This window comes from Charadrius vociferus, unplaced genomic scaffold (assembly GCF_000708025.1).
Source record: "Charadrius vociferus isolate BGI_N301 unplaced genomic scaffold, ASM70802v2 scaffold852, whole genome shotgun sequence".
NCBI classification, from domain to species: Eukaryota; Metazoa; Chordata; class Aves; order Charadriiformes; family Charadriidae; genus Charadrius; species Charadrius vociferus.
Window position 1 is genome coordinate 251,142 of NW_009647245.1, and position 5,071 is coordinate 256,212.

Genomic DNA, 5,071 nt, shown 5'->3' on the forward strand with positions numbered 1-5,071 from the left:
GGGGGAGCAGCGACGGGCAGGGAGATGGGACGGGTGTCCCAGTATGGAACGGGGGCGGCGAGTGGATCCTTCAGGAGGTGGAGGGAATGACTCCGGTTTCGAGGGAGAACGGGGAAGCCAGGATGCATCAAGTCAGGGGCTGAGAAGAACAAAAATCGCAGAGAGGACAAAGCAGCGGAGCCGGTCCCTGGGAGAGGTCAGCCCCCGCCGAGAAAGAAACGGAGATTTCCCAGGAGGAAAGCAAACCCGAGAGGTGACACAAAGAAAATCAGGGGCTGAGGAGAATTTCAGGCATGGTCGTGGGGCCAGCCGAGACCCTGGAGGACATCTCCCACCCACGCGCCATGAGGGAGAAGGAACGCGCCGAGCACGCAGATGATCATGGGCAGGGTTGCTCCTCGCAGAAGAGGCCCCGAGTCGTGCAGCTCGGCACCTTCCACCCTGCTGCAAGACACAGCCCACCTTCCTCCTTCCTACAGGAGTACAAACGCTTGCAGCACCAGGGAGAAAGAGATGGAGCCACCCGCAGCCAGGGAAAAACTCCAAGCAAAAAGGAAAAAAAAATAAAAATAAAAGAAATAAAAATCAGAGCACATTTCTGGGAGGGAAGAGAAGCGCGGCAGGCAGAGCAGAGCGCCGAGGCCAGGTCCCAGCATGCCGCAAACATACCGTGATGCAAAGCGCGAGCCAGAAGAAATCAGGGCGAATTTGCTAAACAAATGCAGTTGAGTTTGGCTCGCTCGGCAGCGCTCCGCGGCAGCTCGGGATCCTGCAAGCGGAGGCTCCGAGGCGGTGTGGGTCCTTGCTCCGTGCTCCCGCCCCGCTACAAACTGTTCAGCTCTGGGGCAGCCGCTCGCTGCGACGAGAAGACAACGCGAGTGCCAAAGCGAAGCGACCACGGGAGAAGCCCTCGGCAGGACGAGCACTGCCTCATCGCACCAGCCGGGCGCGCGGGCAGGCTGCTCCGGAGGAACGCCGGCTTTAAGAACACATGGGATGCTTTCACATGAACAAAATGCCTTTACGTGGCCTGAGCCAATATATTTCTGCAACAAATCAGGGTTTCTGGATTGTCCTGCACCCAGCGCACCCCACCACCGTGGCCGGAGTGCGCCACCGCCCCACGCAGACAGGAGGACCCGGGGAAAGGCAGCGCCGCTCTCCTGCCCCGCGTCGGGCGGAACCGCGGGGTGATGCTCGGCAGGACGGGGCACGGCAGCCGTGCGCGGCTTTGCACAAGCGGCATCTCCGCGGCTGGAGGCAGAGACGGCCCACAGGAACAGTGCCCAGCGCCGGCAGGTCCGGTGCCCTGGGGACACCGCAGCGCCATCCCCGCGGGCACGTCAGTGCTGAGCGGGGGCCACCACATCCTCGCAGGGCTTGTTCCCAGGTGGCAGAAACCCTTGGGTGACCTTGAGACCAGCAGTTTCAAGGGCAAAAGGCCCTGCGAACAGCCTGATCACCCCCACAACAGAGGCCACAGCATCTCGCCCCCGGCTCAGGTTTGCCTTGGCACTCCCCCCGTCGTCCGGACACCCTTGGATGCTAACAGAGCACATTCCTGGAGCTTCACCACCTTTCTTTTTCCAGCAATTCATCACGCACACCATCGAAAATTCATGCCTTGCTTCTCATCCGAATTCCCCAGCCATTCTGGGGGAGCTGAGCAGTCAGCAGAGCTACACTGACCATGCACAACGACTCCTCCGGACACCGCCGCTGCCGTTACGGGCACTGGGCTAAAAGATTAAAATAATTCCTAAACACAAGATGCTTTCCTTGCTCAGCTCACCCGTAACTGCCTGGAAGGGTTTTTCAAACTGTTTTTGTAAAGAGGAGTGTCCGATGTCCATCCAGCGCGTCACCCACAGGGCCACCCACATCCCCCAGGGCCCCCCTCTCAGCAACATCCCAGCCCTGATGCAGTACAGTATTTCCTTCCATCTCTTCCCTCCTCAGACACAAACCCGGTGGTTTGGATGACCTCTGGACCTGGGGCATCATCTTGCCCTTCCTCTCTGTTCTTCAATGATCGTGCCTCCAACCCCATCGCTGCCGAGCAGCCACTCGCCCGTGCTGGGCTCACGGGGGGCTCCCAGCAAAGCTGTCCCCACAATGGAGGGCAATCGACTGTCCCTCCTTGGCCGGGAGCTCACCCGCCGGCACCTCACTCTGCCTTTGATGCCCATCCCCTCCAGACAGCGCTCTCCAATACTAAAGTCCCTTTTCACAGCTCGGCAATAGGCCCTCCCCTGCGCATCACTCCAAGGAGCGACACCACCTCCAGTCACACCACACTGACTGACGGCTGCCGGAGGTCTCCTGCCACAAAACCCGACGAGGTGACAGCGCACGGCCACCAGCTCTCCCAAACATCTGTGTCACAAGGAGAGCGCTGGATCCACTGCATCGCTCCTCCCCGGGGACCACGGGGCACCGCGCTCCCAGGGACTCTCAGGGGAGAAACCGGGGAAGTCACAGAAATGCTGAGGTCGGTGGGGACCTCCCTGAGTGGAGACCGTCCCTGCGCGAGTGGGGGTCACCTGGAGCGGGCTGCCCAGGACCACGGCCCATTGGTTTGAGTACCTCCATGGATGGAGAGTCCACAGCCTCTTTGGGCAGCCTCTGGCGGCGCTTCACCAATCTCACAGTGGGGAGAAAAAGAAAAACAAACAAAAAGAAAGTGTTTTCTTGCATGAGATTTCAGCTGAATGCAAGAAGTAAGAAGAGGTGCTCACCCGAAGCCACAGCACGAGGGCAGCCATCACCCTGGCACTGGCTCAAGGGCAGCTCTGAGCAGGATACATCCCCCGGTGCGGGACAGCCGAAGCCCAGACCCACATCTGCCTCCCTGCAGGGGCAGCGCCGGGGCTCGGAGCACTCACGGGAGGGACGCGAAGCTCCTGTGCCTGTCCTTTCCACCCTGCACGGGGGCTGCAGACCCCTGCCGCCCTGGCTTGCCCCGCTCCCTCTCTCCCAAAGGATCTGCCGCGGGAGAGACAGCGGAGAGAGCAGGTCCCACACCCGCCGGAGCCCCCGGCTGGGCAAAACAAAGCCCCGGAGGGGACACGTGGGACCACCAAGAGCACAGCAGCCACCAGTGCCACCGTCACGGGGGCGCTCGGCATCAGCACCCGGCAGCGGGCGGCAGCCCGTGCCAGCACCCAGCAGAAAGCCCAGTGTTAAGCCGGGTCGTGCTGCAGCTCCAAGCAGCCCCCCGATCCCTCCCTCCCTCCCTCCCAGGACCCCCGGCCTCGTGCCAGGGTGCCAGACACCAGCGCCGCCGCCCCAGCCCACCCCTGCTCCGGGTGCTCGAGCATCATCAGATGGCCTCACCCTGCCTAATTTTAATCAGCCCAGTTACACAACCAGATTTAGCGAGGTTCTTCCGACGACTGTCCATGAAACACATTTAACCCGCTCCGTGCCTCTCTGAGAAAGCAGCAGCTCATTTACTGCACGTCATCCCTGACTCGCCGCCGGAGGATGCTGCACGGCTGTGTTTCGGGGGGGCGCACGCGTACGCACCTTCCCCTCGCTCCCATACGCACCCCCCGCCAGCTCACGTTGGTTACGCCGTGCTGGAATCCTGCTGGAATTCAGCGAGGCCTCTGCCCGCTCTCTGAGGTTAAGTTTTTCCCCTTCGGTCAACCAACTCAAAATTGGTTTTGCGTATTAAAATGAAATTTAATTTCTAGGCCATTACCCCACTGTGGTCTAGCTCCTGCGTCTGCAAGACGAGGAGTAAACAAACAGACCCGGCAATTCCTTTCCCTCTTAGACATGAATTCCAGTTATAAACAACAGTAATAATATTCGGCGGAGGCACCGAGACCCGTTCGTTTCGGGATGCCAAGCCACGTCACGGAAAGCAGGCAAAGTGCTGGGACTCCTGCCGTGCCCCGGGTCGCTCGCGCGCCGCGCTGGCACACGCAGACCTGCCGAATGCCTTCTTGCACGGCCCCCAAAAAGCATCTCTTGGATTTGCCCTGCGTTTCTCGCTGACGCAGCGGCCTTCCCACTGTGTCTCATGTTGGCTTTTCACATGCTACTGGGTTTTCCTTTTCCCTTTAACAGGCTACTGGGTTTACCTTTTCCCTCTCAAGTAGAGAGGCCAAAGAGAGAGAGAGAGAAAGAGAGAGAAAATATACCGTTTTGAGCCTGAGATGTTGCAGCATCCAACTCTGCAACAGCTGTAAAAAAAAAAAAAAAACCAACAAAAAAACCCCACCAAACAAAAACACGAACACCAAAAAACAAACACAACCACCAACAAACACCAAACCCCAAACAAACCCAAACAACAACAATCCCACACAGCAAACGCCCTTTCTATTTACTCTCTCTACTGTTAAATTCTAAGAGCAAACAATCCGGCATCATTTTCAACCCTCACGGGAGGGAGCAAGTGTCCCCACGCACCCACAGGGCACTGCGGCCGACGGCCGCATTCGAAGCGGATCCCATCCACACCCTCTTCCTTTCCAACTGCGGAAATCCCGTGGGAAATGCCCAAAAGGAAACAAAACCATCTGCCACCCCCCAGCCGGGGAAGAGCAGGCAGCTGCACGTCAGGCACAGTGGCTACCGGGCGGCTACCGGGCCGGCTGCTCCGCTCCGGCACAGCCCGGCCACCAGTTCCCCACCATGAACTGCGGTTTCACGGGAAACACCCTGCGAATCCCGCGAGGCATTGACACCTCAATTTGGAAGACCCCCCCAGGTTCAGCACAGCCCAAACCGTGCCTGGAGCGGCCGAGGCAGTCCCGGCACCGCGGAGCACGCGGGCGATGGGGCGAAGCGATGGCACCCGCCACCGCGCAGTGTCCCACTGGTGTCACACCGGGGGACACTGGGACAGCCCACGTCCCCCAGGAACAGCCCTGCGCAGAAGAAGGGGACATCACTGGGGGAGGGAAAAGGGGCCAGGAGAGGGACGACAGCTCGAGCCCCGCTGCGAGGAGGACCCCAAAGGCAAGAGAGGAGCAGGGCAAGGGGTGGCAGGGGGACGTCCCCTGCCCCTCCGGCGCCCGCATCACGTCCCGTGGGTTTGCTCGGGGAGGACGCCGAG